Consider the following 8,905-nt stretch of genomic DNA (forward strand, 5'->3'; position numbering starts at 1 on the left):
GCTGCAGCCCTGGTGGAAACAATGGCTGGCCACTGAGCTTGCTGCTTATTTTCTTCCTTGCTACTTATTACTGCGCCGCAGGCTATCAGTCTCAGTGACTGGTGAGCTGAGGCCCATTTCCTGACTAAGGCACTGACGGAGCTAAACGATCCCGCACAGCCGAGCAAACGTTGCGTCTGTCCACTCGGGGGCTAGTCGCACGTACTTGGACGGGGCAACTGCGATGAAATCCTGCATGGCGTTGAGCATGAACATCCTGAACCCATCAATCCCATATTTTCAGTCGTGGTATTATGATCAACAGGAGCACCAATACTGTGCAACGATAAACCGCTGTTACGATAGGGTATTCCGCTACTATTGTCCGACGTCCGCTGCCAGACACTGTTCTCCCTCATGCGAGATAACACAATATTCTCACAAACAAACGACATTCAAATGAGATTTTTTAATGAGAAACACGCTGCGTTTTCTTTCCTTGAATATAGAATGCAGATGGAGTTGTTACTACATATTTCGTGCGGATGGGCTGCAATACTAGTTATTTGCACACTCAATAATGTACTGCACTTCACGCCGATTTGATGCTTGTTGCATGCTGCCTTCAGGGTGTTGTAACTTTAGTGGCCAGGAGTGCAATACATCAGACTGAACTCAGTCTACAAAGCGGCATCACAATCAAACGCACAACGTGACAATCAATCTTTCGGAGTAACAAATCATGCTCTCAGAATAACGGTTTCAGTGATTTTCTCACAATATCTAAGAAGACGCTGAACTGGTTCCTTAAAGGAGTTCATGAATGATTGTCTACACATGTAGACTGCTCCATCAATAATTATTTCATAATTATCATGAAAACACAAAGAAATCTGAAATCAGACCTGTCAAAAATATATTAACAATTTCCATCATTTATTCAAATATATGTGTTCTTATCAATTTCGTAACCTTATCTCGCTTTTTGTGTGAATCATAGGCTACTTTCTCTCTTAAGATATTTTCAGAAAAGAAACTATGGACCAATGGAATACACTATGCAGCTACGGGCCATCCCACATTCTACGTCAGACATGTGTTTCTATCGGTATGACTAGACGGTGAAAACTGAGTGATCGACAATACGTGTCTTGAGGGGTCCACAAGCTTGGGCTTTCTGGCGAGATATTCCTCAGGTATACCTGTTGCCGTTTCCATTATTCCTGAAATTAGTCTAAGTGGATTCGATAAGAAAGCTTTAAGCAAAAATCATCATTCTGGTAGATCATAGAAATTAACTGACGGGAACCGTATAACTCTGAAAGAGATGTGCAAAACCAACACCTGACATCCTCGTATTTATTGAACTTCAGCTGCAACTCGCAGTGACAGAACGATGCATCACGACCGACAGAATCATTCACAGTCGCGCTGTCACCCAAAGACCAGTGACCACAGTATCGAATGAGTATCGTCGTTTACAATGGTGCAAATAACGGCGTCCTTTATTTGTGGAAGAGTGGGTTTGGGCATTATGAAGCGACGATTGATGGTGCGTGACGTGCCACACTAATGCATACCTGGGCGGGACAAATACCTAACGAATGGTGGCCCCCTGAGTCTGCAGCGATGATAACGAAGTTCACTGGAGGTACTGCGACAAGCAGCGGCTTTGGTATCGGACAGTCAGTCAAAGCAGAGGGTAAAAGCAACGCTGGCGTCAATAAAAAAACATTGAAGGTTCAGGGGGAAGAAAGGAAAGGAAGGGTACTTCATGTGGAATCAATGGCCACGAGTGAATATGTGTTGCGGACCTGGACTCGAACCCGAGATCTCCTGCCTACTGGGCAGTTGGGTTAATCACTGCGCCACCCCGACACAGAGTTTATCGCAAATGCGCAGACTGCTTCAACCCATTCCCCCAACTGACTCAGGTCCATCTATCTGCAGTCTCTAACTAGTCCTCCACGCTCGTTAATTTTAGATTCCCGCTGGAGGCCGAATGTAAATGTGCATCCACACTCAAGGTTGTGGATCCATTGGCCATCAAGACGAATCAACTATACATGAATGCTTGATGTTTGTTCCCTTGGACATGTCACCACGCATTCATATACAAAACCTGGTCAGGCTGAACGCCTTAGGCCGTGTCCTACGTGAGCGATAGAAGCGAGCAACAGCTAGCGACTTCTGGACACGCGACACTCCAGAGACAAGCAGCAGCATCGGGCGACAACCTTGGGTGTCCTGCGTGTTAGCGATCATGTCGCGCTACAAGATGGCTGCTTAGAGCCAACCAGCTGTTTCTATAAAACAGACTCTTTTAATCTGTAGAATACTGTAGCTGGAGAGTAAGGCTACAGAATTGGGTTTACTTAAGAAAATAAAGTGAAAAGGAATGCTGTGCATGAAATTAATTTTTCTCCATTGACAATTTCATAAGTATTGTCAACTAAGAAGCTTACCAAAAAATTCTTCGAAAACACGTGAATGATCGGAAGAGCATTCGACTATCTCATCAATAAATTAAATACGAATGGTTTTTTTTTTGTTTTTTTTTTTTTACGTGATCAAGAACTTATAACAGCCAATAAATGCGGAAGAATGACTATTACACGACTAACTATGCTAAATAGAAATATAAGCACACAATTTGTTATAAATGATTAAGGGCTACGTGTGGTGCAGGGGTAGCGATTCGATTTACAATTTTGTGTGAAGAACAGTTCCTGTGTTCGATTCCCGACAGTTCATATATTTTTACTGACTCAGTTACGTTCCTTTATACTAAGTTTTGTGTATACTGTTTACACTGCATCGCTAATTAAATTTTTAAGGTCTTGCCAAAGACCTCGATCTTCACACCTATCCCAGTATATCACACACATTTAATTACTAATAAACTACAATGAACCATGAAATTTTACAGATAGTTGATGTTGCGAACGTATTTCATCAGCAGTCAGTGTTAAGGCCAAGCGTTTTGATTGCTCTATATATTCTCTAAAAGTAAAGCTTAAAATTTTTTGAAAAGAAAGTCAAACGTTTTGTGTAATGATCTGTCTAGAAGTATGAAATAAAATTTTTTAGGGAAACGTTTGATGCAGCTCATTTTCTGTCCATGATTTCGAGCATCATTCAAAGGCAAGTAGAACGTTTCTCTGATCGCCTTATTTCTTTTACACAAATCATTTTATATAATATTTGATTGATTTCTTCCATTTTTGAATTTCAAGTTTTTTTCAGAAAGCATGATCTTCCTGACTCCTCGTTTGCCTTACTAACGTACTTGATTCTAAGGAAGCCTTTTTGACATTTAAATACCGCACCAATGTATCTTTTTATGTGTAAAATAGCTAGGTCTTGAACAGATGACATTTTTGACACTTCATTTACAACAGCTTTTCGTGAAATATTTCAATTTTTCCGCAGCGTATTTATTAAGTTTTCGTTCATTACCCTGATTACTTTCAAACAGTTCGATATTTTCATCCCAGATTAGACCTCATGCTGGTCACTTTGATACCCCGTTTACCTGTTTCTCTCCCTTTGTTTGGCTACGAAAATTTGGGCAAAACCTCATGGTGTAAGTTACAGAGAGTCTTGTTTCCGGTCTGCTCACGCGCTTTCAAAAACGTATCGACTGTCCTTTCTGCGTGCTGTCATTTTCAAAATTCGTCGTTTCGATATCTTGAACCATTTATGAGATACGATTTTTACGACCACTTGATTCCTGCAACGCAGGACAGATTCGGACGTACCGCGAGCGACCCGTCCGCGGATATAACAACCTGTATCTCAAGAATGAAAAGAGATATCATTCCGGTCTCAACTTTAAATACAATTTAGATATATTGGTTACATTTCATACACAATAATGTACGACCTTAAATGAACTATACGAAAAGTCTACCCAATATGATTTTACCTCTGCAAATTCTTAAAAGTTTCGTGCAGTCATGTACTTAATTTCATGCAGCACAGTAACTATGACGAATAACGAAAATAAATTCTGACCTTTATCATTTAAGGCTATCAAGCTATAGGTTGCGGAAGAATCAAATTTTTTCATTGCATAGTTTTCTTAAAATCGGGTGTTAAGCAATTCATAGCTGCCGTCGCGTCCGCTTCACTGCTTTGCCAAGAAGACACGTGGCTGTTGCTCTGTGTCGCGCGTGCTGCATTGACAAGATTCAAACACGTTTGAATTCAAACGTCGCCAGTTGCAGCCGGAGACAGGCAGCGACACAGATGTCGCTCACGTAGGACACCTCTGTAACTACACCTGCGGTTGTGTTTTGTCGCCTGAAGCTGTCGCTCGCTTCTGTCTCTCACTTAGGACACGGCCTTAGACACACCGTCCAGCGACTGCAGCAAGTTGGAGGTTCCCTGCTGTTTTGGGGTGGCATTGTGTGGAGCCGACGTACGCCGCTGGTGGTCATGGAAGGCGCCGTAACGGCTGTACGATGCGTGAATGACATACTCTGACCGATACTGCAACCATATCGGCAGCATATTGACGAGGCTTTCGTCTTCATGGGCGACAATCCGCGCCCCTATCGTCCACATCTTGTGAATGACTTCCTTCAGGATAACGACATCACTCGACTAGAGTGGCCAGCATGTTCTCCAGACATGAACCCTATCGAACACGCCTGGAACAGATCGTAAAGGACTGTTTATGGACGACGTGACCCCCCAACCACTCTGAGAGATCTACGCCGAATCGCCGTTGAGGAATGGGACAATCTGCACCAACAGTGCCTTGATGAACTTGTGGATAGTATGCCACGACGAATACAGGCATGCATCAATGCAAGAGGACGTGCTGCTGGATGTTAGACCTACGGGTGTGTACAGAAATCTGTACCACCACCTCTGAAAGTCTCGCTGTGTGGTGGTACAACAGGCAATGTGTAGTTTTCATGAGCAATAAAATGGGCGGAAATGATGTTTATGTTGACCTCTACTCCAATTTTCTGTACAGGATCCGGAACTCTCGGAACCGAGGTGATGCAAAACTTTTTTTGATGTGTGTATATAAAGTACAATCTAACTTCTGCATCATTTCAGTGCAGTAATGTGTTCATTGTAAGTCTATATTGTAGTAGTTCTTTTATATGTTCATTACCTTACAAATTAAAGAAAACATTTTTTTATTTTAAATTCAGTGAATTAATACGATCTTAGTGAAAAAATGATCCTTTCATATAGTGTTCATCTAAAAATGACGATCAATCAACTTAGGACGTATGGAAGGTACGTTAGCTTCTTTGTTTTAGTTGTAAATATTTGTCATGTATTATTATTATTATTATTTTTTTTTGAGATGTTCTACATCCTGGAGGACCTCCTCACTACGGATCTATTGCAATGAAAGTAAATCTAATCTAATCTATAAAACCAGATTTAAGTGAGTTTGAACATGGTGTTGTGGTCGGCCCACGAGTGATCGGACACTGCATCTCCGAGGTAACGATGAAGTGGCCATATTTCCATACGACGATTTCACGAGTGTACTGTGAATACCACAAATCCGGTAAGACATCAAATCGACATCGCTGCAGCCGGGAAGGATCCTGCACGGTAACAACAACAACAGAAGAGAATCGTTCAACGTGACAAAAGTGCAATCCTAACGCAAATTTCTGCAAATTTCAATGCTATGCCATCAACAATTGTCAGCGTTCGAACTGTTCAACGAAACATCATTGATATATGCTATCGGAGCCGAAGTCCCACTCATGTACCCTTGATGACTGCACGACACAAAGCTTTACGCCTGGCCTGGGACCGTCAACACCGACATTAGGCTGTAGAAGACTGGAAACATGTTGCCTGGTCGGATGAGTTTCGTTTCAAATTTTATCGAGCGGATAGATATGGAGACAACCTCATGAACCCATGGACCCTGTATGTCAGCAGCGGACTGTTCAAGCTGGTTGAGGCTCTGTAGTGGAGTGGCGCGTGTGCAGATGGAGTCATATGGGACCCCTGATACGTATGGACACGACTCTCACACGTCCAGAATCGTTACAGAGTGGCTCTAGGAGCACTCTTCTGAGTTTAAACCTTCCCGCTGGCCATCAAACTCCACAGACATGAACGTTATTCAGCATAACTGGGATGCCTTGCAAGGTGCTGTTCAGAAGGGATCAAAAATGGTTCAAATGGCTCTGAGCACTTAACATCTGAGGTCATCAGTCCCCTAGAACTTAGAACTTCTTAAACCTAACTAACCTAAGGACATCACACACATCCATGCCCGAGGCAGGATTCGAAGCTGCGACCGTAGCGGCCGCGCGGTTCCAGAGTGAAGCGCCTAGAACCGCTCGACCACACCGGCCGGCTCAGAAGAGATCTCCACTCTCTCGTACTCTTACGCATTCATGGACAACCCTTCGGGATTCATAGTGTCAGTTCCCTCCAGCACTTCTTCAGACATTAGTCGAGTATGCCACGTCATGTTGCGGCACTCGTGCGTGCTCGCGGGGGCCTAACACGATATTAGACAAGTGTAACTGCCGCTGCTGTAGTTAACTGGCTCTAGTAACAACGGGATGATTGTGGGGATTCCTTTCAGAGTATGCTGATGCGTTAGCTCCATACTTAACAATCACATACAACCGTTCGCTCGACGAAAGATCCGTACCCAAAGACTGGAAAGTTGCACAGGTCACACCAATATTCCATTTCATTATATGCCCATATCATTAACGTCAATATGCAGCAGGATTTTGGAACATACATTGCGTTCGAACATTATGAATTGCCACGAAGACAAAAGTCTATTGACACACAGTCAACATGGGTTTAGAAAACATCGTTCTTGTGAAACGTAACTAACTCTTTACTCGCATGAAGTGTGGAATGCTATTGACAAGGGATTTCAGATCGATTCCATATTTCTCGATTTCCGGCAGGCTTTTGACACTGTACCACATAAGCGATTTGTAGTGAAATTGCGTGCTTACGGAATATCGTCTCAGGTATGTGATGGAATTGTGATTTCCTGTCGTAATAACTGACGGAAAGTCATCGAGTAAAACAGAAGTGATTTCTGACACTCCTCAAGTCATTGTTATAGGCCCTTTGCTGTTTCTTATCTATATAAACGATTTGGGAGACAATCTGAGCAGCCGTCTTAGGTTGTTTGCAGAGGACGCCGTCATTTATCGACTAATAAATTCATCAGAAGATCAAAACAAATTGCAAAACGATTTAGAAAAGATATCTGAATGGTACGAAAATAGGCAGTTGACCCTTAATAACGAAAAGTGTGAGGTCATCTACATGGGTGCTAAAAGAAACACGTTAAACTTCGGTTAAACGATAATTCAGTCAAATCTAAAGTCCGTAAATTCAACTAAATACCTATGAATTACGATTACGAGCAACTTAAGTTGGAAGGTACACGCAGAGAATGTTGTGGTGAAGGCTAACCAAAGACTGCGTTTTTTTTGGCAGGACACTTGGAAAATGTAACAAATCTACTAAGGAGACTGAAGGCTATCCAAAGACTGCTTTTTTTTTTTGGCAGGACACTTGGAAAATGTAACAGACCTAGTAAGGAGACTGCCTACACTATGCTTGTCCGTCCTCTTTTAGAATACTGCTGCACGGTGTTGGATCCTTACCAGATAGGACTCACGGAGTACATTGAAGAAGTTCAAAGAAAGGCAGCACGTTTTGTATTATCGCGAAATATGGGAGAGAGTGTCACAGAAATTATACAGGATTTGGGCTGGAAATCGTTAGAAGAAAGGCGTTTTTCGTTGCGATGTAATCTTCTCACGAAATTCCAATCACCATCTTTCTCCTCCGAACGCAAAAATATTTTTTTGACGCCGACCTACATAGGGAGAAACGATCACCCGATAAAATAAGGGAAATCAGAGCTCGCACGGGAAGATATAGGTGTTCGTTCTTTCCGCGCACTATACGAAATTGGAATAATAGAGAACTGTGAAGGTGGTTTGATGAATCCCCTGCGAGGGACTTAATTGTGATTTTCAGAGTATCCGTGTAGACGTAGATGTAGATTATCGAGTATAGCGAGCAATAACAGCGGGCAGACTGCACACGGTGCAAGAAACCAACCGCCAGTTCAATGTTGTGATACATTTGGCTGTAACGTCGCCAGAGTTCACATTTCCGCATTTACCGCATGCCCGTCGGAAAGATGAGTGCCACACACCTTGCCTACATGACAGTGCGTGTATAACGGCATCGGACTCGCGCTACGTTGCTTATACGCTGCACCAGCGCCGTCAAACGGATACTTTCTGATCACCCCTTACAATCTCCCTTTGCCCTATTCTAGTGAGTAACCATACGACCCATATGTGAAAAAAAAAACACATATAGAGTGCGCGCGAAATAAGTTGGCTTATGCAGACGACTTGGTAGATGACTCGGTAGGAGAGGGGACAAGCGATTGAGGTAGGATTTCTATGCAAACGGTGAAACCTTCCCGTCTCCTCTATATCTCTTTTGTGTTACGCAACCTTCCCTTCTACAATAACCTATGAAACCTTCCCTTAGGATTTCTACCTTTTGCTTAATAATAGCAAATGAAATCTTCCCTTCGAAATTAATTCTCTTTCTCAATGTTCACATACAAATTTAAACGCTGCTTATCAAAAGTTATTTTCTGATTATTTCGACGAAACAGAATGTGTCGTCGTCGTGGCCCTCAGTCGTTACCTGCAACAACCCAAAACTGTTCCTTGCCTTTTTTACTGTTACTGGATCGCCATCTGACTGCTACATCGAACTGCGACATGAATGTACTTACTCTGTTTTACTATACTCTATTAGCTGCTGGTGGGCTGCCATAATAAGTGGCTGTATTTATTACCAAAGCTGGCGTTATTCTTTAATAGCAAAGCTGAGGTTATTCTTTAATTAATTTGACTGAAGTTAG

The sequence above is a fragment of the Schistocerca serialis genome, chromosome 1, assembly GCF_023864345.2.
Source record: "Schistocerca serialis cubense isolate TAMUIC-IGC-003099 chromosome 1, iqSchSeri2.2, whole genome shotgun sequence".
Classification (NCBI taxonomy): Eukaryota; Metazoa; Arthropoda; class Insecta; order Orthoptera; family Acrididae; genus Schistocerca; species Schistocerca serialis.